This window comes from Rhodnius prolixus, unplaced genomic scaffold (assembly GCF_049639745.1).
Source record: "Rhodnius prolixus isolate KJV_2025 unplaced genomic scaffold, Rpr scaffold_2, whole genome shotgun sequence".
Taxonomy (NCBI): Eukaryota; Metazoa; Arthropoda; class Insecta; order Hemiptera; family Reduviidae; genus Rhodnius; species Rhodnius prolixus.
In genome coordinates, this window is record NW_027411592.1 from 48,367,695 (window position 1) to 48,395,623 (window position 27,929).

At 32.6% G+C, this 27,929-nt stretch overlaps 1 protein-coding gene and 1 long non-coding RNA gene across 11 annotated transcripts in view; one reads left to right on the forward strand and one right to left on the reverse strand.

The window, feature by feature from the left end:
* ssp6 (PDZ domain-containing short spindle 6) overlaps positions 1 to 27,929 on the forward strand; it is a 133,380-nt gene that overhangs the window by 93,150 nt on the left and 12,301 nt on the right. The gene's annotated exons all lie outside the window — the stretch shown is intronic.
* LOC141448513 (uncharacterized) lies at positions 19 to 27,793 on the reverse strand. Of its 4 annotated transcripts, XR_012455089.1 has the most exons (6): positions 27,531 to 27,793; positions 14,672 to 14,797; positions 12,466 to 12,595; positions 8,614 to 8,792; positions 6,677 to 6,792; positions 3,684 to 4,295 (listed from the first exon to the last, which is right to left on the reverse strand). It is a non-coding gene; the product is annotated as an uncharacterized lncRNA (long non-coding RNA). The 4 variants fall into 4 exon arrangements; XR_012455087.1 differs by lacking the exons at positions 8,614 to 8,792; positions 12,466 to 12,595; positions 14,672 to 14,797 and adding an exon at positions 19 to 439 and having other exon boundaries at positions 4,167 to 4,295; XR_012455088.1 differs by lacking the exons at positions 12,466 to 12,595; positions 14,672 to 14,797.

Genomic DNA, 27,929 nt, shown 5'->3' on the forward strand with positions numbered 1-27,929 from the left:
CAGTTGCTTGATGACTTTTCATTAATTATGTATTTTATGCATTAATTGTAAATGTTACAGAAGCCAACTTAATTACGCACTTTGAACATTCAGAATTCTGTAAATAATGTTGAACTTTCTCCTCATTTAAACTTTCTACAAATCGAATGTGGTTTACTTCAATCAATATATCATATTACTGAATACATAATTACAAAATTAATATTATTACTTTCTAATTATTTATTTTCTTTTGGACAAAATATTCAAAAAATAATCTCGATTTGGTTTTATGTACAAAATAAGTACTCATATTAATGTACAAATCGATTAACTCCACTTTTTGAAATATCTTAAATTTAAATGTCAAAGCACTTGGTCCAGTCATAGCTTATTGTATTTATAATAAATTTCCCAAATAATAGAGTTAAACACCATTAAATGACAAAACTTTTTTGGCCTGTAAATAATAAATAATTTATTTCAGAAGATATTTTGATTACTAATTGTTAGAGAATGTACGAGGGTCGTTTGAAAAGTCCGTGCAAAAATAAAAACTACTTAATTTTTTGGGGTAAACCTTTTTTATTTTTCAACATAGTCTCCTTTTAGGCTTATACACTTCGTCCAACGCTGCTCTAGTTTGTTGATCCCTTCCGAATAATAGGATTTGTCCAAGTCTGAAAAATAGCCATTCGTTTCTGCAATCACCTCCTCGTTTGAATAAAATCTTTTTCCCGCCAGCCATTTCTTCATATGGGGAACAAATAGTAGTCCGAGGGAGCCAAGTCTGGAGAATAGGGGGGATGTGAAACGAGTTGGAACCCTATTTCCATTAATTTTGCGACCACAACTGCTGAGGTGTGAGCTGGTGCGTTGTCGTGATGGAAAAGGACTTTTTTGTGGGCCAATCGTGGGCGTTTTTCTTGCAGCTCGGTTTTCAAACGGTCCAATAACGATGAATAATATGCACCTGTAATAGTTTTACCCTTTTCCAGATAGTCGATGAGGATTATTCCTTGCGAATCCCAAAAGACAGTCGCCATAATCTTTCCGGCCGAAGGAACGGTCTTCGCCTTTTTTGGCGCAGATTCCCCCTTGGTAACCCATTGTTTAGATTGTTCTTTGGTCTCAGGAGTGTAGTGATGTATCCATGTTTCATCCACAGTGACGAAACGACGCTTAAAGTCATGCGGATTCTTCTGGAACAGCTGTAAACCGTCCTTGCAACACTACACACGATTTCGTTTTTGGTCAAGCGTGAGCAATCGCGGCACCCATCTTGCGGATAGCTTTGTCATGTCCAAATGTTGATGCAAAATATTATGTACCCGTTCATTCGAGATGCCCACAGCACTAGCAATCTCACGCACCTTCACTCTTCTGTCATCCATCACCATATCATGGATTTTATCAATGATTTCTGGAGTAGTAACCTCAACAGGGCGTCCAGAACGTTCAGCGTCACTTGTGCCCATATGGCCACTCCGAAAATTTTGAAACCACTTATAAACTGTTCTAATCGAAGGTGCAGAGTCACCATAATGTTTATCAAGCTTCTCTTTAGTCTCCTCAGGCGGTTTGCCTTTCATAAAGTAGTGTTTAATCAACACACGAAATTCTTTTTCGTCCATTTTTTTGAAAATCACTCGACTTCCTCGATTCAAACGAATGCCAAACACAAAGAAATAGACCGATCTGGCTGAAACTTGGTGTGTGTTCTTCCAAGAGATGCTACTAACTAAACATAACCTCGATACGCGCCAGTGGTGCTATCTCTCTGACTTTGCACGGACTTTTCGAACGACCCTCGTATTGCGTAGCAACAATACTGTAGTCAATTTAATTCATTCAATAGAATCATTTTCTGGAATTAAAGTAATTTAAAAGAATAATACTGATAGCTCATGTTTGTAGTTAGTTATTTGTAACTTCATTTTCATTCTACATTAACGTAACTGTAATGAAGGTACAAACATTTAAATTAAAAAACTTCCACGTGCATTTTAAGAATAGAACACAAAAAAATTAAAACCTATAAAAAAACAAAGAATTATTTTTATAATAAAATAATTATAATCGGAAATAAAATGGTTAATAATTCAAGGTCATTAGAATGTCTATAATTTCAGGATCAATTCATTCAAAAAAGTAATCATTATACAAAATCATAAAGATATTTTGAAGAATTTTTAAAATGTACATTAGTAAAAAAAAAAAAAACTCATTATTTATTCATATCCGGTCGGAAGATGTTAATTTTGGAAGGAAATTACGCGAAAGAATTTTTATTTAGTATAATCACTGTCTGGCCATACGTAACGTCTCATTAACTTTTTTAATACGAACCTATTAAAATCTGGAAATAAATTCCATGATCGAAAGCGTAGTATTTTAGGTTTGTTTTTTAATACATGAGTGAATTATATGTTACATTTATTTAATGCTATATAATTCAATATATTATTACAATTTTTTAGGAAATAAGTGAGCGCAGTTGGCTAGCGTGGGAATGAAGTCCAATATCACTTTTTCTGAAGTACTTCTCCTTAAAGAGTGCACTTTACAAAGTCAAGTAGCCCGAAGATAACACTATATTTACTATAAGAGGTTTTATATTCAATTAAACTATATATATATGGTTAGATATTCAAAACTCACTGAGGTTGAACATGCCGGTGAAGAAGTAAATTAAGTGGTAAAGCTTGGATGGATATGTGCCATGTGCTACATAATAGTGACCTAGCTGTAATTATCAGGACTGTAGATAGCAGAAGTGCTGGCCAGTCTTCAGTAATTATTGGAGTGAAACGTGTCAAGAGTAAGTTGTGAATCAGTAAGTGCATATATGCGTCTAGTCAGAAAGGAAGTATAGCAGTATTTTCATCAGATTTTTGAACTTGGAGTAGAAAAGCCAATTAAGAAGAATGACTGTGATTTGTGTGTTTAGCTGGGTCAGTTTTCTCAATGTTCTAGAAGTTGTATCTAAGGAATTATTTAGAATATAATAAATCCACGTAAAAATGCAGATTTCCTTGCGTTTGATGTTGATAGGTCCACCTGCAAAGGGTTTCCCAAGTACCGACATTTTTTTCGGTCTAATTCTGGAGATGAATAGTGAATTCCGAGATTCTTCTCCAAGATCAGTACCTGGATGTTCTTTTAAAGAATTCATTTTTAAAGTTTTTTTTTAAGCCTTCAAAGAGAAAAGGTGTCTCAAAATTTCATGGTTATTTGCTGAAGTGTTACCAGCCATTTCTTCATATTGGGGAACAAATAGTAGTCCGAGGGAGCCAAGTCTGGAGAATAGGGGGGATGTGAAACGAGTTGGAACCCTATTTCCATTAATTTTGCGACCACAACTGAGGTGTGAGCTGGTGCGTTGTCGTGATGGAAAAGGACTTTTTTGTGGGCCAATCGTGGGCGTTTTTCTTGCAGCTCGGTTTTCAAACGGTCCAATAACGATGAATAATATGCACCTGTAATAGTTTTACCTTTTTCCAGATAGTCGATGAGGATTATTCCTTGCGAATCCCAAAAGACAGTCGCCATAATCTTTCGGATAGCTTTGTCATGTCCAAATGTTGATGCAAAATATTATGTACCCGTTCATTCCAAATGCCCACAGCACTAGCAATCTCACGCACCTTCACTCTTCTGTCATCCATCACCATATCATGGATTTTATCGATGATTTCTGGAGTAGTAACCTCAACTGGGCGTCCAGAACGTTCAGCGTCACTTGTGCCCATGTGGCCAATGCGAAAATTTTGAAACCACTTATAAACTGTTCTAATCGAAGGTGTCAGAGTCACCATAATGTTTATCAAGCTTCTCTTTAGTCTCCTGAGGCGTTTTGCCTTTCATTAAAGTAGTGTTTAATCAACACACGAAATTCTTTTTCGTCCATTTTTTGAAAATCACTCGACTTCCTCGATTCAAACGAATGCCAAACACAAAGAAATAGACCGATCTGGCTGAAACTTGGTGTGTGTTCTTCCAAGAGATGCTACTAACTAAACATAACCTCGATACGCGCCAGTAGTGCTATCTCTCTGACTTTGCACGGACTTTTCAAACGACCCTCGTAAATCGTTGTAATAATTCAACTCAAATTCAGGCGTTGAATGTTAACGGTAAATTTATTTGAATTTATGTTATAAACGGAATTTTAAAAAACAATGTACATTATTTCATCGCATTTCTTCTCCACTTTTTGTTTTATGAAGTTAATCGAGTTGCGCAGTGAACGGCTCATATAAATATACGTATACCTAATATAAATGCACTCCATCTTGAGATATTTCTGTCAATTTCTAAAAATAAATTTAATAAAAACATTTTATAGTAATTAGCAGCTTCTTTGGATAAAACATACAGAATATCAGGCAATTAGATTAATTGGTCATTTTCTATACTTTTTGTACAATTTAATTTCTTGTAACAGCTGAAACTTGTTTTTAAAAATATTTTATTTCTACTTTAGCATTATAATGTTTTTATGAAATAGTGAAACTATTAATAAAGAGATAAAAACTTGAATGACATTAATCTTTGATGTTTTCACATTAAAAGAAGAAGAGGTTACTTTTAGAAAGGTTAAAAAAGAAAGTTGGGTAAATGTTCACATTTAAATATTAAGACATTTCCGGAATCAAACAGTAATAGGCTAATGCCTGGACTGTGTGAAACCAGAACTGAAGAGGCAAAACTGACTTGCCTTTTTTACCGAATATGACAGGTGCAGAAGGCTTCTTCGCAGGATGGAATTGATTAACTTAGAGCCCTGTTCAGACCTTGTCAGAAGAAGAAGAAGGAAATGACCTCTTATTTCCGTGTTTGATTGCGTATTAATCTAGTTTGCAGGGCGAGTACGCTTTGATTGGTGATCATAACGCAAACACGATAGGGGTTACAACCCTAGTAAAGACCTCGCAAAGTAGACTTTCAGAGGGAACGCTACAATAAGCCTTTAGTGCTTTGGGGGAACAGAACTCTCACCATCATTCTATCATCTAGAAACCTCACTTAGAAGGAAGTGAACTAGTTAATTCTTCACCGGCGGATATCCCCAGCCTAACTTCAACAAAACAAATTAAGCTTATCTATTACGGACAAGGAATTCTTAGTTATTAGCATGGAGATATTTTAAAGAAGCTCTGTAAATGAGATTCTTAAGACTTGATTACTGAAACCGGATATATCACTTTCTAACTGGCATTCCTCACAGAAAACCACGTGAGTTAATATGTTTTATCTCAGTTTAAAACACCCACATTTATATTTAAAATATATATAACTCTTGAGAATAGTATTAATAATAATGGCTGAATTTCAAACCATGCAGCTGCATTCGTAACCTACCCTATCCTAGAAAAGATATATGTTTGCATTTGAGTCAGTGTGGGTGCAATTATGCGCATTGTGGTGAAAAGTTTTGTCATTTAGTTACCAGAATCCTAGTCTTTCAAATAAACTATAATTTTTTTAAAAATAGTCTGAAATATCAGATGAACAAGTTAACATTATATTTGTTAATTTAATGTTTCGTCCAGCTTCTTTGGAATATTACAGCTATCAGAATGCGTCTAATATTAAACGATTTGTATTCAAAAAGTTGTGAAACCAGTCCCTTACTTGCATGTCTGACATGCATAATAGATGCAACCACACCCAATCAAATCTTAAATTCTTCCACATATAGTCCATTTTATTTCTTACAGCCGACAAGTTGTCTTACTTTTTTTTTTATTATCATTTATTTTTTTTTTTTTACTAGAGATAACTTCTTTACTAACAGAGATTACCTTATCAAGCCAGCTGTAACTTACCACAATCTTTGTTTAATCTTTCTGTCATGGCGTCCAAAAGAGCATTTTATTGTTATTTTTTTTAAACACTTTGAAGTATTAAAGCATTTATTTGCTTTGCACACTCAGTTATGGTTTTTGGATTAAATTCTCATAATGCTCTTGCTGCATTTACTTAAAGTTATCTATGCTACTTATTTGATGTCTTAATTTTTTTTATTTACAACAAATGAGGTATTATGCGAAATGCAGTTCGATGTGTTGTAATTAACTTTTGCCTGTGTAAATATGTTAATTAAAATGAGAGTAAAAAATGGATGAAAATACTCTGTAAAGACGGTAGCCGAACGGTTAAGAGGCGAGACCTGTAAAGCTAGTATTTATAGTGGTACTGGGTTCGATTCCCGGTCTTGGGCCTTGGATTTTATTTAGAGGTTAATAAAAGAAATTTACAGTAAAGTATGTTTGCTAGTCGCCTCCGTCCACGACACCTAATTGGTAGTTGGACGTTAAGCTCCGCCTGAAAAAATAGGCGATTACTTTACTCAGTAAAGAAATGGAAAAGACTGTAAGAGAAGTTGTACTACCCTGGCTTTTAATCAGTTTTTCTTTATACTCAAAATGTTAATCAATCATTTTTTGATTACTTTTGCTGATCATAGGCTAAAATTAAAAAAAAATTGCAGTTTTCTTTTGAGAAATGTTAGAGGTTAGCTTAACATCACTCGTAAAACTCCTGGAATTGTAAAATTTAAAGATTTTTGTACAAGTAGCATTAATAATGCTTACTTGATTACAAAAATTATTGGAGCTTTTTTTATTTCAAGAAATTAAAAACAAAAAATCATCATCGATCCCACTCGGAGATCACCCTGGTTCGTATTTACCTGCTGGCCCTCAGATTACAGGAATTTCTTGAAGGAGCTTCTTCTTACAATTCATTTCCCGGTGATGGACCGTGTTGTCTGTATCGAGTGAATACTGTCCGGATGCCGGCAGTGCACTGAAAAAAAAAGCTGTGGGAGTCAATGACTTCAGACGTTGACGTACCTTAAATTAAAGAAATTATTATGAGACATCTAATAGGTTCACATTAAGCTCGAAAACTTATTGTCTACACCAACTTTTAGGTCTTCACGAAATAATAACTTTCAATTTGTTGCTTTTTTTTAACCCCCAGAGAGGTTATTAGTTCATGAGTTATACTTCTAACTAATGGTTTTCTTTACCATTATTTCTTTTATGTATTGAAATGCAGTCAATTAATTAGTTTATGTTTCAAATAAAACCTTATTATCACACATAGACCTTTTTTTTTCAAAAAGCAAACTGCTGAGGTTTCAGTGAGAACATCCTGAAACGACGGATTTAACAGCCAGCGATTAAGATTTAGCTCCGCCACAATCAAGAATTCCAGAATGTTTTACTTAACTTTAAAAACAAAAAATGTTTAAAAATAAAGTTTCTCATCATTAAAATTAACAATCGTTTGTATTTTTTTCTCAAGCGGATAAAATAAAAATAAAAAATGTATATAATGAAGGCAAGTCAAAAGGTATTGCGTGATTGGCTGTTTCTCAACGTTTATTGCCTGGGTAATTTTAGAAAACTGTTCTATTACAACTATAATTACATTTATAGTATAAACTTTAATAGCTCAATGCACGTAGTGCACATTTAATAAGTCACATATTGCATTGAAAAAGCCCATAAGTTACTTATTTTTGTCTAATGAATATTCTTCCCGATTTTGTAGCTGCATTAAGTTTATTTCAATTTTAAAAATAGAACAGAAACGCGCTTAGTTTTAGTGAATGTGTACTGCCATTAGTATAATCAATGTTGGGGATTTACCTCGAGGGTACTGACTGATGAGTCAAAAAGTCTCCCCTCTACATCATCAGATATGTTTAGATTCTCTTCGCTAAAAATAATATGATTTTATTCAAATATTTTCATGCTCAACTGCAAGAAAACAATTTTATTTTGTTCTACAAATTATTGTTTTTAATTTAATAGGAATCATAAGCTTATAGCATAATGACCAATCTATTTGGCTTATTGCGTTCAATCATATTGAGATTATTTCTTCATTTTAATTTCGTTAACTGCAATTAGCTAACGTAAAGTCCCATAAAATAAATTTGGCCCATTTTTTTGTATCGTTTTTTATGACTCTAATAAAAATATAATATGGATTTTAATGACCAGCTATTTATTTCTATTTAAGGTGTATTTAAATTTAAAACGCGCTAAGATCATCATAAGGTTATGGCACCCACAGCCTTCTCAGATCACAGAATTCTGTATGACGTACAAGCGTGTGTCAAATGTTAAGAAATGGATTTCCACCTTCTGTGAAGACTTTTCTTCAATGGTTATTGTCATCACCTACATCGCTGTCAGAGTTTGCGATAAATAATCTAGATGTTGTCAAATCAATCCACTGTTTTGATATTCTTTAATCTTGAGGAACTCCTTTTTCCTGGATTTCTTCTAGTACTATCGATCTACTCTTCAAATAGGAGTTGACGAACGGATATTTCTCATTCCGCCCTTTAGGGCCTAAGTAATTCATCCTCCGAATAACAACTTCTTTCTGGGTAAGGAGTAGAAACGACAGCATGAAACTAAGTAGTATTTCTGCAGCAGGTCACTGCCTTCTAGACCTATTTTGTAGTCCACTTTTTAGGTAGAAAATAAATGGTAATCTATAACTCGATAACTCAAGAACAACAAGCCTTGATCGCTCGGATAAAAAAAAAAGTTTGATTTTATTGAATTTATGAATATAAGATTTAAAAAATAATAATAAAATATTTACAAAAGAGAGTTGCCGACTTGTTAGTGACGAGGACTGCAAAACTGAGATGTATTATACGAGTAGAACCCTTATGCTGGCCATTTTCATATATAATGGTTCGATTTTTGTTAACTATCTTCAAATCAATGAACATTGTAATCGGTTACTGTCAAACGTATGTTCCACAGTCTTGAGTAGACCTAAAATAGAGAGCTTGTCAAAAAATTAATACTGAAATTGGCAATATCTTTCTTACTTTAAATAATTATACCAGTCACCAAAAAAAATAAGTTGAATAATATCCTACAAAGATATTCACGTTGTTTATAAAAACACGGTGATCTAAGTTTCAAAAAATGGCATCACGTCCACACCTTATGTTCAGGTCAATTCCCTTCTTAAGTATAACGTCATCTGTGAAATATTAGCGAAGGAATAAACAACAGAATATACATAATTTGCCATTTTAGCTACACTTTGGGAAAATATATCTTGATAAAAATAAATCCACCTCACGCAAAAGTGGAAAATCTCGAAACTATTCGACAGTATTCGTGAGTTAAATTCTGTTTTTATGATTCCGAGTTCCATAAAACTATGAAGTGAATCATTCTAATAAAGTTTGCATTCTTTAAGAGAAGGGAAATTATTGCCAATTTCAGTCTTTTTTCAACCTTTGAAACTAGAGACTACATCATTTTTAGTGCTTGTACTGATAAATTAACTGTAAATTAGTTTTGATTCTAATTTAAACTTTAACATCTCTTTATATCGTTCAAAAACCTCAAAAGAATTTGACGCGAAAGTAGCATCCTGTAGCTGCTGTCGCTGTTATAAAATATCATTTATTTTTATTTTTTAATATGCAAACAATATTGTTACTAAATAGTATCTTTTAAAACATAATGTGCTGAATAAACAGGATGTAAAAGTAGTAGACTTCCGGTAAGTGAACTGTGAATTATAATTTAAGATGACGGTCAGCTAGTTTTACATTTGTAATATTATATCATCATTGTGCGAAGCTAAAAATTATTTTTGTAAGATTACAACAATAAGAAATATAATGGATATGCTATGGATTGTTAAAACAAAGAATGAATAGGTTATAAGATATGGGCTTTACGTATTATCGTACTAGGCGTTACGGAGTGTTTTATTTGATTTCCTTAATATTTGTCTACGTTGTGTTAATATTATTTTATTGAGAATGATGTTATTCGATCTTTCCAATTGTTTTCGATCGTCCACAATATCAGTAAGTCACATAAGCTTGGCCCAAAATCCTTTTTTAACTTTCACTAAGTGATAATAAAGTAGTAATATCCGAAAATATGCGATTTCTTAAGTGAAATATATGGAAAATAAAATGGTGTATACACGCAAAGAAATTTATATTAACTTTTTTTTTTAATGCGGGGATATTTAATATAGGCTCTGGTTCTTCATATTAAGAAAGAATTTAATATGATTCCCTTCGTATATAACTTCTGCATCTCATTTAACTCTCACTAATGTTTATAAAAGCAGTAGAATTCACTAAAGCGGGAGAAAAAACGGAGAAATTGTGGAAACCCTTAATTTGTATTAAAGTATTTTCATTTCTGGTCAAGTGATTTTCTTTAGACTTTAGATTTTTGGTAACTAATTTGTTGTTTATTTTGAGGAAAGCTGGAGAAGCTCCTGGAAACTTCATAGAAAACAAAATTTCCTTGGAAAAAACAATTAAAATAAAAAATTAAAGATGTGAAATATATGAAATGATTACAATAAAAGTTTGAAGGAAATCAATCGTTTGAGTACTTTTTTTGAGAAAATATCCAAAATTTGGGGGAAAAAATATCAATTTCACTTCAATTTTGATTGATTTTAGATAAAAACTTAAAAAACAAGCACCTAAAAGAAGTACCAATATTGTACGCTGCTCTGCGAGTTTCAAGTTTTATGATGCAAAAGATTACTTGTTATCAATACAAACGGAAAAAAATAAAAATCATACCCATAGGATCCTAAAATGTGCTAAACCTAACCTAAAAGGGATCAACGCTACAAAGAAATGACCGATGGTAATCTTGTTTAATCTTGTTCAGTATTACTTGGTTTCTAATAGTTCATCTCAATGCTAAGTAAAATCTCCATGTTTGAGAAAGTGCATAATTTTTGTGAATGTTAATCACAAGAAGAGAAAACTTGGTGAATTTATCATTGTATATCTATATACTTTTTTTAATCCAATAGATTTGCTCGGCATAGACAGTCTAGGAAATCATTTGAAGATAAAAAGAGTTCGTTCATTTCATTTTCGTCCGGTTTATTTAATTTTTAATTCATTTCCTGTTGATAACGAAGAGAAAGAAGACGGTCTATTATTTGCTTGATTGGAAAGAGAAATTACTACAAAACTTACAACAAAATGTTGTTGGATATCAAGATCAAAACTAACAGAAAACAAATAGTTATAGTCAGAACTTTTGTAATAGAAGAGAATTAGTGCTGTGCGAGTTGCGGAATGAGTACAGTTCCGTCTCGAATGGCACGTCCAACCGCACTGCCTTACAAATTAAAGGCAACAGTCTACCGAAAGAAGATTACTAATATAGTTGGCTGTGTATTTCATTTTGTTTTTTTTTGTAATGATGTACATGGCCAGATTCTATCTGTGACAGTTGATACTTTTTTCAGTCATGTAATTTTTTTTTACTTTTTATACCTTTATTATTGATTAAAGCTATTTTAGAACAGTATCAGTGGACTGGATGTAATGGATTTGATTTATACACTGCATTGCGGTTTATTGGATTTCCGAATAACCTGCTGCACATCTTCTCATTGAAGGTTACTTTTTTTTTACAAATTGACTTCTAGTTGAATTCAGAATAACATATTTTATTTTCACTTCACTGTCTTTTCTTTCTAACAGCTCCACGTAGCCAAATCATGTCAATCTTTCATGTGCGTCCTCAAACTATCAAGAGTTTGTCCTATATTTGTCCACTTTAGGCTTATATTCCCACATTTTCCTTGGTCATCGCTAGTTTGGCAAATGTAAGAAGAGTTTGTTCTTGACCTGTACGTTGACTAACCATGTTCGTTTTATTTTAGACTTGACTATGAAATGCTAATACTTATCGAAGTCAGTTTCTTCTAATAATTTAGTTTTGAAATTTATGATCACGGTTAACCCTACGAAAGGTAAGTTACTCTGGTCTCTCTTCAATTAAAATTGTCCTAATGGTAACACTTCAGCAAATAACCATGAAATTTTGAGACACCTTTTCTCTTTGAAGGCTTAAAAAAAAACTTTAAAAATGAATTCTTTAAAAGAACATCCAGGTACTGATCTTGGAGAAGAATCTCGGAATTCACTATTCATCTCCAGAATTAGACCGAAAAAAATGTCGGTACTTGGGAAACCCTTTGCAGGTGGACCTATCAACATCAAACGCAAGGAAATCTGCATTTTTACGTGGATTTATTATATTCTAAATAATTCCTTAGATACAACTTCTAGAACATTGAGAAAACTGACCCAGCTAAACACACAAATCACAGTCATTCTTCTTAATTGGCTTTTCTACTCCAAGTTCAAAAATCTGATGAAAATACTGCTATACTTCCTTTCTGACTAGACGCATATATGCACTTACTGATTCACAACTTACTCTTGACACGTTTCACTCCAATAATTACTGAAGACTGGCCAGCACTTCTGCTATCTACAGTCCTGATAATTACAGCTAGGTCACTATTATGTAGCACATGGCACATATCCATCCAAGCTTTACCACTTAATTTACTTCTTCACCGGCATGTTCAACCTCAGTGAGTTTTGAATATCTAACCATATATATATAGTTTAATTGAATATAAAACCTCTTATAGTAAATATAGTGTTATCTTCGGGCTACTTGACTTTGTAAAGTGCACTCTTTAAGGAGAAGTACTTCAGAAAAAGTGATATTGGACTTCATTCCCACGCTAGCCAACTGCGCTCACTTATTTCCTAAAAAATTGTAATAATATATTGAATTATATAGCATTAAATAAATGTAACATATAATTCACTCATGTATTAAAAAACAAACCTAAAATACTACGCTTTCGATCATGGAATTTATTTCCAGATTTTAATAGGTTCGTATTAAAAAAGTTAATGAGACGTTACGTATGGCCAGACAGTGATTATACTAAATAAAAATTCTTTCGCGTAATTTCCTTCCAAAATTAACATCTTCCGACCGGATATGAATAAATAATGAGTTTTTTTTTTTTTTACTAATGTACATTTTAAAAATTCTTCAAAATATCTTTATGATTTTGTATAATGATTACTTTTTTGAATGAATTGATCCTGAAATTATAGACATTCTAATGACCTTGAATTATTAACCATTTTATTTCCGATTATAATTATTTTATTATAAAAATAATTCTTTGTTTTTTTATAGGTTTTAATTTTTTTGTGTTCTATTCTTAAAATGCACGTGGAAGTTTTTTAATTTAAATGTTTGTACCTTCATTACAGTTACGTTAATGTAGAATGAAAATGAAGTTACAAATAACTAACTACAAACATGAGCTATCAGTATTATTCTTTTAAATTACTTTAATTCCAGAAAATGATTCTATTGAATGAATTAAATTGACTACAGTATTGTTGCTACGCAATACGAGGGTCGTTCGAAAAGTCCGTGCAAAGTCAGAGAGATAGCACCACTGGCGCGTATCGAGGTTATGTTTAGTTAGTAGCATCTCTTGGAAGAACACACACCAAGTTTCAGCCAGATCGGTCTATTTCTTTGTGTTTGGCATTCGTTTGAATCGAGGAAGTCGAGTGATTTTCAAAAAAATGGACGAAAAAGAATTTCGTGTGTTGATTAAACACTACTTTATGAAAGGCAAACCGCCTGAGGAGACTAAAGAGAAGCTTGATAAACATTATGGTGACTCTGCACCTTCGATTAGAACAGTTTATAAGTGGTTTCAAAATTTTCGGAGTGGCCATATGGGCACAAGTGACGCTGAACGTTCTGGACGCCCTGTTGAGGTTACTACTCCAGAAATCATTGATAAAATCCATGATATGGTGATGGATGACAGAAGAGTGAAGGTGCGTGAGATTGCTAGTGCTGTGGGCATCTCGAATGAACGGGTACATAATATTTTGCATCAACATTTGGACATGACAAAGCTATCCGCAAGATGGGTGCCGCGATTGCTCACGCTTGACCAAAAACGAAATCGTGTGTAGTGTTGCAAGGACGGTTTACAGCTGTTCCAGAAGAATCCGCATGACTTTAAGCGTCGTTTCGTCACTGTGGATGAAACATGGATACATCACTACACTCCTGAGACCAAAGAACAATCTAAACAATGGGTTACCAAGGGGGAATCTGCGCCAAAAAAGGCGAAGACCGTTCCTTCGGCCGGAAAGATTATGGCGACTGTCTTTTGGGATTCGCAAGGAATAATCCTCATCGACTATCTGGAAAAGGGTAAAACTATTACAGGTGCATATTATTCATCGTTATTGGACCGTTTGAAAACCGAGCTGCAAGAAAAACGCCCACGATTGGCCCACAAAAAAGTCCTTTTCCATCACGACAACGCACCAGCTCACACCTCAGCAGTTGTGGTCGCAAAATTAATGGAAATAGGGTTCCAACTCGTTTCACATCCCCCCTATTCTCCAGACTTGGCTCCCTCGGACTACTATTTGTTCCCCATATGAAGAAATGGCTGGCGGGAAAAAGATTTTATTCAAACGAGGAGGTGATTGCAGAAACGAATGGCTATTTTTCAGACTTGGACAAATCCTATTATTCGGAAGGGATCAACAAACTAGAGCAGCGTTGGACGAAGTGTATAAGCCTAAAAGGAGACTATGTTGAAAAATAAAAAAGGTTTACCCCAAAAAATTAAGTAGTTTTTATTTTTGCACGGACTTTTCAAACGACCCTCGTATGTTGGGTTTCTTCAGTTCAATTTTAAAAGAAGGGGGGAAAAAAATCTGGAAAAAGGGTTTCAGCAAAAGTTTAGTGGAAAACTCGTTGATAAAGTCAGTTTTTAGTTAGTTTACCTGGTGCGAAAATAAATTAACATTTTGATGAACTTGAATGGAAAACCTGTGCTGAACTTCTGCTTTACAAGTCCCTAGTATTTTGTGGGACTCAGAGATTGAGAGCCGTTTAGCCCAGGTAGTAATCTATAAAAAAAAAACAGTGCTATACTTCCGAATTTATGTTGAGGCCAGAGTAATGTTGTTCTGTAAAGTTGAAAGTACTTCCTGTTCTTCTAGGTTAGAATTCTTTCCATGGCCTCTTGTACAAGAAGGACTGTACAGAAAAACTCTCTGTGTCCCACACAGTGTCCCTGCCTGTCGTAAGAGACGACTAATAGGGGACGTGTATGGAAAAATGTATCACCTGGAATGGTGTAGTAAGCCCAAGCCTGACACCAGGAGGGTGTAGAGAAACCTGGTAAGTCATGAACTGGGCATGGCTGGGCCAGTGACCATTCTAGGCCTTAAAATAGGAGGCAGAGTCTCTCTATGAAATGGTACCACGGGATCGTGAATCAGTACCGCTGGAGTTCTGTCTCCAGGCTTCACGTGTTAAAGAAAGGTTTCGTGGTGGTTGTGGTAAAGCAGGGACGATGGTAGAGGTCCCCTTGGTCTATTGTGTGGTGGTTAGGATGGTCGTTTAGCCTTTGGGAATAGTTGCGCCCACCTTCTCATTCTCCGCGAGAACATGTACAGAAAAACTAAGGTAACATGTATCCACAGACAACTAGAGCTAATTAAGAAGAGTTTAGTTTTATTTAATAGATTTTCTCTCTTTGAGAAAGGATTCTAATGAATATTTTTTCAAAAATGCTGGCCAAACAATAAACTGATTGAAGAAATTTAGCCCCAAACTATTGTGAATGGTTACAACTTACCTCAAGAACGGGAAAGGGTAGTTGTGATTCGGCAGAAGATTTTAAGTTCAAAACTGTTATTATAACTAAATAATAGGTCAAGTTAATTTTACGCTTTATCAAGTTTACTATTAAATATAATTAATTTCGCATAACTGAATCTTTACATATTTTCATTCTGTTCTATAAAATCTTTCATGTAATTCTTCCGCAACAGTGGCCATAAACCCTTACCTTTTAGAAACGGTTAGTTTGATGAAATGTCGGTGATAATTTAACGGAACAAAGATCATGAAAACAACGCTAATAACACGCTTCACGGGGTGTATTAGAGTTCTAGTTTGGAGTAAAATTTTAATCAATTGTATGCTATTTATCATTTAGTCTAGTTTTTCACCACATTGCAGTGTCGTTAGGCAATTTATCTTCTTGTGGCCAGTTTTTGTGCATCCATTACTAGAGCCGTACACTCTGCGTGATAAATGGCGCCTACCAAACTTATCATTACCTCAGTCTGCTTTTTTTTACTGTAATATTTAGAGTATTTCTTTAAAAATATTTATTTCAATTTTTTAAGGATTTTTTTTTTCTGCTTTGTGCTACTTTTTAAAACGGTAAGACAGTTGTATTGACAAAAACTGCACGAAAATAGCATAATGTTGAAAAAACACGCAACTTTGATCATTTGTCTTTTTCTATTAAAGATACAATATCCAAATTTCCTTTAAAATATAGGGAATATTTTCGTTTATAAAGATAATTTTTTGCAACAACCCAGATCTAATAGATTTCAACTGTTACTCGGGACTTTGTGTAAGTTCATAGCCTTTTAAATATTCATTCATGTAAATCGGTTCACGTGTCGATAATTTGAAACGATTGCTATACTTCACCTTAACAAGTGTAAGAGCTGATCGCCGCTTTAATGTTACGTAGGGGAGTCCTAACCCTTTCATCCTGCCAAATTTTATCAAAATCGGGCCAAGATTTACAGAGTAATTAGTAATAATAATTTTGGAGGGTGCTAACTCCTCCCCCATTCGGTGTACAGGGTCGTGACCCCCAAAAGGCACATCTACATAAAATTCCGAATCGAATGACACCTCATTCATGAAAATCGGTTCACGCGTTTAGGCGCTACGCAGTTTACAAAAAAGGTAACAAGAATAAGAAGAACAACAACAACAAGAACAAGAACATTTTTTGAAAAAGCCGCTTTTCCTCATTTTTGGCAACTTTTTTCTCGAAACCTATTAGATCTGGGTTGTTGCAACAAAGTTACAGTTATAAAGGAGGGTTTGGAGTAAGATTTAAAGAAAATTTGGGAATTTTATCTTTTGTAGAAAAAGAGAAAAAAATTGTCAAAGTTGGGTGTTTTTCAACGTTACGCTTTTTCGTGCACTTTTTGACGATCAACCGGACAGTTTTAATTCGAAAACTCAAAGATATTTCTCGGAAAACAGGACGTTTACTAGTAAATTATGTCTCAATAAAAATCAATTCTTTTTTCATTGGGATTGCCTTAATATTCCACCAGATCCATCTACAAGTACCTTAATATTCTTTACCAGTTTTACAATTTTGTTAAAGCTCTCTTTCTGGCCCAGACATGTACAACTTGGCAGCACAACTGCTCCTCTAATTCCCTTCTTTTTCATTACTTTATTTTCTTTTACAGCTTTCGCAATTTCCTTCGTTCTTTTAATGTTTTTTTTTTTCCATTATTTTAATCGATTATTTTAAATAAGCAGTCTTATTTGGAAGTAAATTTGTTTAAAGATAGTAAAAAAAATCCTATTCCCACACTATACCATGAAATTCTGCTCAGTATTTCGATATAAGATGTAGTTTACGTTAGTTTTTGTTGGTTATTGTTTACGTTGGCCAGTTTCCGAGCTTCTCAATTTATAAAAAACAATTCAATATTTTGGTTACACATATAATACCTTTATAAATAGATATTTCTAAACTAATATGAAATTAACGGAGCTTCATTTTTCCTACTCATTGTTTTTGTCACTTATTCAAATGTTGTAAATTTTTTAAATTGACAAAAATAAATAAGAATAATACTGTCAAAATATTCAAAATAGTAGCTTCAGGACAGTAGCCATCCCACTTAATGTTTCCGAAATGGATTTATTGATTTTTACTTTAAATGGTCAATACGGTATACATTTTGTCAATAAATTATGTTTTATTCATTATGTTAATATTGACAGCGTTCATTATTCTCACTCGTTCAATATAACGCATTATGAAGGTTAGTCTATCTCATATTACGCGGAGCAAATTATTGGATTCGTCAGTCACGATAATCGGAAAGTTAACATCATCAGAAAATGACTTTATCTTTTTATTGACAAAATTATATTAGAATTTATTGGTAACAGAAAATATTTTCATCTCAAATCGAACAGAAATCACGTGGTCACTCTTTTATGTAGATAAATTGTACTGATTGGTTTACTGGCAAATATTTCTTCTTGGCTTAAAGTATGTGTATTGCATAAATGAAGTGAAAAGTTTAGGATTAATTAAGATAAATAGGAACAAACTGTTTACTATTTGGATTTCACGAAAATCTATTTAGACTCTATTGAACTTTTTTTAATGCATTGCTAAAGTGCAATTGAGCTGTGACAAAAATAAATTTGGAAGTACAGATATTGCAATCAAGTTTTGCAATAAGGATAACGTAGAATGTTTTAAGTGCATTTTGGTGTTGCTTTTACGAGTATGTTGAAAAGTAATGTATTAGTTAGTTATAATAAAAATGAGTCACAGTTTATTTTTCTTATTTTTTGTTTTTTGAATTTTATTATTTATTATTCATGTTGTAAACTTTATGAATTTATAATATTTAAATTTAAAAACTATTGTATTTTGAGTTTGTAATTAAAACTGTCTGATAAGATAGTTGTTTAAAGGGTTGATCGTCAAAATCTGCCCGAATAAGCGTACCTTTTGTTGTTTAATCAACCCTTTACTTAACTTTTTAAACTGTAAGTTTTTGTGAAGGAGATTTACAGTATAGGTAACCTTACTAGCTTCAAATTGAAAGCTTGTCTCATCAATTTTCAAATATATCTCATATTTTCACATCAAGGGGGCCAAAACACGTGAAAAACTGGTGGTAATGTGTAGAAGTTCTTTGTACAATGGACTTTAAACTTACAAAAGATCTGTTGAGAATATACACATTTCTCTTTATCTATAATTCATTAATTTTCCTATTTTCAAAATGGTCGAGAAAATTGAGAACGACTTAAAAATCTCCGCCCAGATTTCACATATTAAAGGATATTTGCGGAGTGCACTGTGGAAATTGTAAACTCGCGTCATTTTATATTGCACAATGAGCAACACTTAAAAAAATGTAAATTTAACAACAGAAAAGGCGTTTTTAATAATAAGTAAAAATTGAATAATATTAATAGAATAGTTAAAAGCAAGTTGTGCACTTGTCACCATAATGTTTAGCTTTAAAACTCGTAAATATGTCAACAGTATGACCCAGTTTTCACTTTCATTTTATTTTTCTGTTTTATTTATTTTTCTTACTTTAACTTAAAATATTTCAATTCATAGTGGAAATAAATATATTTACAGTTCGACTTTACTTTTTTTGCAATTGTTAAAAAAAAAAGCAAATCTGTTTTATTCCTCTTTATATATTTTTTATTACTAATTACAAAATTATTGTTCACCTTGAAAGTCAATGACAAGATTTTTTAAGGGTCTGATCTGAAATGAAATTTAGAATTCCTTCCACTTCAACAAATTATATATTTATATATGTACATGGCCCATATTTTCAACCTTGCCTCTCGATAGTGTATTTACCTTCAAAAAATGCGCTGACTAAATAGTGGACTGGGTCATAATTTTGCTTTGTAATAATATACTCATTGATTTATAGTCTTTTACTTAGTTGCATGAATATTTTTAGAAGGAATTGGTCCGATTGTTCGTCTTTTATACGTTTACTACGATCAATTCGAAATTCTGGAACGAAAACCATCATTTCTTATCAAATGACAAAACAAACTTCTGTCAATATTTAGAACAGATATCTGAAGACTTCTCTACTTCGATATGTATATTATACATTTTTTTATTTTTATTTTCAAGATTAAAATATTATATATATTTTCTTTATCAATTTTCTTTCCTCAATAACAGGCAAATTTTAACAACCTTGCTTTTATGACCTTTAAAAAACTATAGTTATTGTTACATAAGTATAATTACTAGCTTGGGAAATTCCTTTCTCAGTAGTTAATTACCAACCGACTTTTTCAAGAAAATATATAACCTGCTCATATTACAATATTTGGTTAGCTGTTATTACTTTTTTTTAAAAAAGTAGGTTCCCGAAAAATATTTTACATTGGTAAATTAAAAAAGAAAATTATTGAATTTTCTTAATACAATTTTTTTTTTTTCAGACTTTTAAAAATAAGATTTGTGATTTTGTTAATCTTTATTTCTTACTTCTAATTTTTAATTTGGTTGTTGAATCTTCAGTAGTTTTTATTTGTTTAGTAATAATTCCTTAATCCATGTATCATGTTCCTCCATTCCCAACTAAGTTGTTTTTCCCAACTCCTTTGCTGAGTGCTCTCCTTGTGATTACTTTCAATTTTCAGAGAATCAACTTTTTCGATCTACTTCTGCGGCTCAATAAGAACTTAGTGAGTGACTCCTTAATTTCTATTTCTATTCTGAATGTACATTTTTTTTTTTTTCTAAACTTTCTAGAATTTTTCTTATATGATAAATTTCCATACTTTTATTTCCATTGGTCGAACAGACTCATTCATTTTTCTAGCTTTTATCTTTCGGAATAGTCTTGATACTTTAATACACGTTTTGTTGGGGAAAAAAAAACAACTAAATTTTGCTGCTAGAATATTTGAATTATATCAGGAATTTCATGAAACTACGATAAAATGTAATGTACGGCCTGCCTCATTGCGTATTTTGGTAAAGTGAATAGTATTTAAAATAGTAATTAATATCCTATATTAACTGAATCTATTTTTTGGTTTATACCATATTCTTTCGCGTAAATCATTTTAAGAAAATTATATTATGTAAATTACAGTCAGAGATAGACGATTAAAAACCATATTTTTTTTTACTAAATATAAGTTATTCGAGTCAGTTTTATTATTAAATGTCCTGATTTTAAAACAGATACACATTTTTATTAGAATAGAAAAAATCAAAGTATGACCAAAAAGTTATTAGATAATAATGTAAGGTGAGTTCTTTCTGCCATGGTTATCCAATGTAATTCGTTCCGCCGCGACTTTTAATAATAGATTTCCACAAAAAAGAGCATGATTTTATCCGTTAGAAGTGTGCTGTCGTGCGTGGGTTAATATCATTCATAAAAGATGGAAAAATCTACAATTTTAACATACTAGCTGGGAAACGTTCATTTGGGTAATTGTTTTATTTTACGAGTATTTATTCATTTTTTGCTAACCGGTGAAGTTAGATTTGTTAATAAATATGTTTTTTGTTTGTTAGATGAATTATAGGAAGATAAATGTAATTGTTTTTCCTGTATACTTGTTGCACTGCGATTATAAGGTCATAAGTTGACCTTTTCACAAAGTTAATCGTCCATCTGAATCATACTACAGCGAGGTTTTTTAACACTTTGAACAGGTTTTTATTTGTTTAATTAGTTAACAACTTGTGCAGCCATTCTCTTTTCTCTGTTCAAAATTATGATTTCCATTCCTTAATTAATAGAAATAGCTCCACATTTTTTGTTAATGAATATTATTTTTATGGCCCTACTTCAGCATGTCTGACCCATCACAGTGATCAAAAGTCTTACTGTGCAGTTCGAGAAGGAACCGTCGGTTTTTCCCAAATTGCTGTTTAATGTTTCATCTTAACCAAAACAGCATTTGAACCTGTATTCTACACCTTACCACCCGAAGAAGTTTATCTAACTTAATAAAAATGACGGAATTCGCCTCTTCACGGAATTAAAGTAGCTCTTTTTACCTTTCGGATTGTTCATCCTTCAAACACAAAGTAAAATTTTTGAAATAGCCTCATAAATCTTAGGATACTTCTATTTTTTCAACATCTAAGCCACCTTAAGCTATTAACCCCTTAATGCACAGTATTTTTGAAAAAAAACGCTATATTTTATACGATTAAGTAAGTGTTATAGCTTGCAATCCCATGTAAATGATAAATATCAATAAAACGATTGTTTTTCTTTGCTTTCACATTATTTTCAATTCTCGATTATATTCGAGTGTGAAAAATTATAGCAGCATAAAGTACAACGCCGCTCGAATTATCTCGAGTGTGCACAGTTTGGCCAATTTAGCGCGCTTGAGTTAACTCGAGCGTGCACGTTAAGGGGTTAATGTTCATTTATTTTCACCCTACATTTAAAGTTTTTTAAATTAATTGTCTGAAGAGGTAAATAAAAGGAATTGACTCTTATTAAATACTTATTCGGTTGCTAGATTGAGTTTCTAATCAATAAGATGTTAACAGCTTCCGCTACTGTCTGGACCACCAATTACTGGAATATAATACCCCTGCTTCTCATTATATTTTCTAAAAAAGAAATTGTAATACACAATGAAGACCTATCCTCATTCGGCCACACTAATTGCTTTTATTGGGACTCCTTCAAGACGAATCTCTTAAACAACTGATACTGTCGAATTTTTTTTTTGGAGAGATTCAATCTGACAGTGAATAATGTGAAAACCCCAAGATTTATATAGCCTTTTTTACCGTTCCCAATTTCATCTCAAGCTTTTAAGGATGAAGCCGAATAAACAGTAACAGCTTTTCCAGACTTGAGCAGCTGGCTGGCATCCAAATGTACACAAAATGGTCGAAATGAAATTTATCGATGGAATATTTTATAGAAAGAACTAAGGAATAATGTAAAGTAACAAATGTCTGAAAGTTAAAGAGATGCAAAATTAATAAAAAACGGCATTAAAATGCTTACTTTTTTTTCCAAAAACCTTATAAAGGTCATTCAATAATTGAGTAAATTATCTTCTGTTCACAATACAACACCTAACTGTAAAATCAGTATTATGCGGGAAGAACTGGCTAAATTTCTGTTTTTTTTTTGACGAATAAACCTTGCAAGGAGTGACGCTGCCTTGTACAGTAAATGCGAAATCACTTCACTGAATATTATACGATCAGAAAATAACTAACGAAGTTGCCGTAAGGTTATATTACCCCTAAGCGTAGGTTATATTTCTTACCTAATTTATTTTTGTTAATACCATAATTGTTTTTAAGTAGAACAAAATACAATTAACTGAATAGAGTTTTCTGGTTTTTCCGGAAAATAGCTCGAACGAGTTTTTCTTTTAATTTTTATTGTGTTTCCTGCTTTTCAATCGCTTGACATTTTTAATTAAAACATTTGCTAGGAAAATTTATTCAGAAAATCGATTTCACAAAATAGATTTTCCAAATTTGTTTTAAAAAATTTTCTGTCTAAAATGCGCATCACCGTTTTTTTCTGGACTGCGATACTGCGGTGTCGATAGAAAACTGTTATTTTTATTTGTTGGTAAAATATTTTTGAATTTTTGAATTTGATTATTTATTTATTAGTTTGAATGCTTATAAGTTTTAGAGAGACGGATTGTTCATTAACTTATTACTACGTATAATTCTTGTTACTTGCTTTACAATTACTCTACTCTCACCTTCTTAAAGGAATGTACGTATATGCATTTTTGTTTCTAAAAAAAATTGCAATTACTATAGAATAGTACATATTGCAGTAAGAGAATACTGAACGTGTTATTTTTAATTTTATCTGAATATTTTTTCTCAACTGCCCTTTTTTTATATAGATTATCTAGCAGCTTCCCAATTCTACCTTATAAGAACCTTTCATACGGTCTTAAGTGACAGCAGCGCACGTGTCTTGTCAGACACCTGGCTTACCTGTGGCTATTACCTACGGGCATAATTTTTTTTCCTCCACGTTCTTTGTAACTTCTTCTGGTTGCATCGGCACACACCTGCCGACAAAAGGACATGTGCCTTCAGCAAGCTGGAAGATCCTGCTTCTGAAATTTCATCAATAGAATAAATATTGGTGGAAGTCTCCTAAGTAAAGATGTTTAGAGGATTACTTTTTGAACTGGTCATTATGTGATAACAAGAGGATTTATTATTCAAATAAGAAGTGGGTTATTGCTGCGCACGTTGGTTTAAAGGAATTCATTGTAAGTTTTTCAAAATAGGCAAACAATTTTACCCAAAATTTCTTCAAGTATTAAAAATCTTCTACTTTGGTGCTTCGGTTTCAAATATATAATTTCAGATAGAATTCCCAATGAAAATTCACTTTTGAAACATCTATTCATTGATGATTTTTTTTTTTTTTCTGTCACCAAAAATCTGATCTAAAAGGATTTAGGTTCTTCTACTGATCATATCCTGATCCTCAACACCTGCTAAGCTCGATTTAGTCAGTTCTCGTCCCTGAAGTATCATCTATTTTCCACTGCTTCCCGCAGCTTGTGTTAAAAAATCCTCCAAGACCATCACCTTTTCTGTTTCCTCAAGCGTTTTTGTTTTTTGGCGAACATTTTCATATTCTTTTTAAGTGGATGAACCTACTTCTTCCAAGTCACTTCCATCATCTCTAGAGGACATGATGCTTTATATTTGCTCTTTCTTTTTCACTTTTCCACATTGACTTGAAGAGATTGTACACCCACGAGTTGCATTTAAAATATTAATGCAATTTCTTCAGCCTGCATTATGCCCAATTTGTTCTAGGAAATAAGTAAAAGATGATGTCTTTATAAACTTACTTGCTTAGCTCAAATTGCAAGTTTTATTATTATTATTTTTTTTTTTTTGATGATTTAAGGCGCGTCATCATCTAAGGTTATTGGCGGCCGGAGCTTTTTACAGTGCAATGCCGGCCTCCGGACAGTGTTCTCTTGTTACAGACAACACTATCCATCACCGGACTGTGAGCTGTAAGAAGCTCCTAGGAAGAGAAAATCTAAGGGTCAGCAGCTGGATTCGAACCCGGGACCTCCGCGTGGGAGTCCAGTATGCTAACCTCATAGCTAATCCCTTCCCTTTTTATTATTATTATTTATTTATTTATTTAATATAAGTACATTTATATGACCATAATATTCTCTTGTTTTCTTCAAAAATTTAATGATTTATTAAAAATAGAATGATAATGTATTATCGATCCACAATTTCAGATCAAGTGCATTAATGTCATGCACATCAGTTTTAACATCGCGCTTAAAACATTTTACAGATTATGAGTTTACCATGCAATGACGTCAAACGTATGCTAATAAATTTTCAAGGTACTTCTCTTTACGTTTAATGTACAAAAAATAAAATAATAAACTTGGCACTTTTTTTCCATTTTTAAATGGAGAACAGCTGACAGACAATAATTGACATAAAGAGTATAATGTTTTTTTTGTTTTATCATTTCCAGCGTTAAACGCGATCGTCTCTCTCTTTTTCACCTTAATGTGTTCATAAAATGGAATCGAGTTAAATATACATTAAGTTCATGCTCTGAATCCTTCATTTTGTTTATAATTCTAGGCTATACTATAATTTAAGAAAATTGAAATTGAAATTGTTCATTCATTTGTAGTCTTTAAAATAGTTTAAAGACAGAAATTATTTTGTAGAATAACGAACTATTTCTCACGCTCAAAATTAAGATTCAGCTCAAAATTATCGCATCATCTGCATAATGGTTGGAGACAAAGAGATTTGAGAACTTTTTTTCGTTACTCAATATTTTAGTAAAACTGATGTACACGGATGAAAGGACACCATTTTATTGAATTAAAAGTAAAGGAAAAGAAAAATAGTGAATAGTTTAGAAAACTTAAAATACATTAAAATATTGAAAATACATGAAAAGTTTGGCGTTAATTTTAATTCAAATTTAGTTTTTAGAGAAAAATGTGAATTTTGCCAAAAGTTTCTTAATAAATTCGATATTTGACTAAAACAAGATTGTTTAGCTTACGGTTTTGGCTAAAAAATGCAAAATAAATCTACAGCAGCGGCTTTTTGTTTTGTCCTTTCTCTTACTTTGCTCTCTTACTGTGCTAAGTCTGTAAGAGGAAGTCGTCTAAGTGTTCACAGCAGATTTTTCTCCAACTAGGCAAGTATTTAAAGTGATTACGAAAGTGTCAGTTTTCTGTTCTCTTGGGAAATTGTGTGCAAGTTATTTAGATCCGCTTTTTTTTACCTATTTTAGGATCCATTTCTAGGATTCAAGCGAATTTGTACCAATTTAGAGTCATTCTTAGGCTGAAATATGACTTTAGTTATCATTTTAGATCTGTTTTCTCATTGCCGATGTACATACCTTGCTAAAAGGCGATCAGATAAAGATTTTTTACACAATAGAATTATTTAGTTATTTATCAAGAGAATAAAAGACTTGGCTGTTGATAAATAGTATTTTAAGTTCAGTGGTTAGGATAATTTTAGAACACGGGCTAACTAAATGTGATTAGTGTGGCCTAAGTAGGAGAGAATTCGGCCTTCGATTGGCCGGATAGCGAAAGTTTACTTTCTCCCAGATGTCTTGGTGCACCCAAGGTCAACTTATCTGAATAGAAATTCTCCTTAGCTTCTTTCTTTTTTTTTTTGGTATTTTAAAATATTCATTTATTGAAGGATATCTGAAGAAAAAATTATTTTATAGGTAATTGTTTTGTTTGTATTAATATTAAGTTTAAATAGATTTTCTGCAACGCTTGTATGGTATTGTTTAATGGCATTGATTGGTTAACCTTGACAATGCAGTAATATTTCCGCATCCTTAAGTAGTTTCCTGTATGCACTTTATGCTTGCTTAATCATGTTCGTTCAATAGCTGCATAGTTTCCATTCTACACTCACTAATCATACCTTTTTAGCTTAGTAATCTCCTTGCTTACAAGTGCTCTGTTTGAATTTACTTCATTAGTTTTTTAAACTGATTTTTTTTGTTTATGGTTAATGCGAGGAATTTATAATAAAGTACGTTTACCACCGACCAGTTCATCTTTTTGCAAAATTTGGTATTTACCTTAATTTTTCCAACTTTGTTAAAGAAATACAATAAAATTAGTGGAGTTTAGGGTTTTTTTGGGGAACTTAGGCTTCCCTTTGGTGAATGTCAACAACTTAATTTGGTTTATTTATTTATTTCAGTATTGATTATAGTGTTAAAAATTGATTTTGAAAAAAGCTTTCCACATTTTTTTTTTAAAGTTATCCCCAGGTTTCAGTATCATAGACTTATCTACACTATGATACTGAAACCTGCCCTGGACTTACGGAATGGAACTTTGGGGCTCAGCCAAAGCTTTCAATATCTACAAAATCCAATCCTTCCAGTCAAAAGCACTCCGTCGAATCGCAAATACTCCTTACTATGTCCTCTAACTCTACCTTACACCGAGATTTCCTTGTCCCCTATGTTTTAGAAGCTATAAGATCACGTTATATTAAATTCCACACATCAATCACCTCACATCCTAATCCACTAGTTATATCCCAACTTACTGCATTGCCTGGAAATACACCAAGACAGCTGAAGATCTTCTAAATGAAGTAAGTGCCAGTCGACAATAGTGGAAGTGTACTCATTGGGAGGTTTCACCAATTCTTCCCTTATGCTATTCACATGTACTTTATCTATTATCATGTTGTGTGTATCAGCTTCACTTATTGCAGAAATATACTGCAGTTGTGAAAGTAAATAAAGTAAAAAGAAAAAGTTATCCTTAAATGGTATGTGCCTTATTAGATACACTTACAAATCTGTTTTTTGGTGAAATATTTTTATAGATTAAAAATAATTTTGTACAATTGTGGGAACGGAGACATTCTGTTTCCTCCATAACAATGAATTCAAAATGTATAGTTACACATAAGTTGGGAGTTAACCCAGTTTACCTAAATCAACATTTAAGTAAGAAATTATTCGTACTTACATCTTACATCAGTGGTTTCCAACCTGTGGGGCGCGCCCCCCTAGGGGGGCGCGAGACTGTAGCAAGGGGGGCATGCAGCTGTTTCCAAAATATAATTTTCGAATACAAACCAAAAAAGTCGAATAGGTGTCAAAAAAATGAATCAGCAAAATAGGTATACGTAATCCACAATCCTCGCCGCGAATTTTTCGGGTACAAATGCTAAAACATTCATCCATACTCTTGCTGGAACGAAAACATCTCGCTTTCGCGTTTGGAGCAGAGCGCCGGCAGGGCGAAGAAACAAAAGACAAGCACTCGGAACATCCCGGGTATTCTCGTGCTTACTCGCGCCAAACATCAGTAAACAGAAGCATTTTTTTTTTCATATTTTTACATAATATTGTATATTATTTTGTA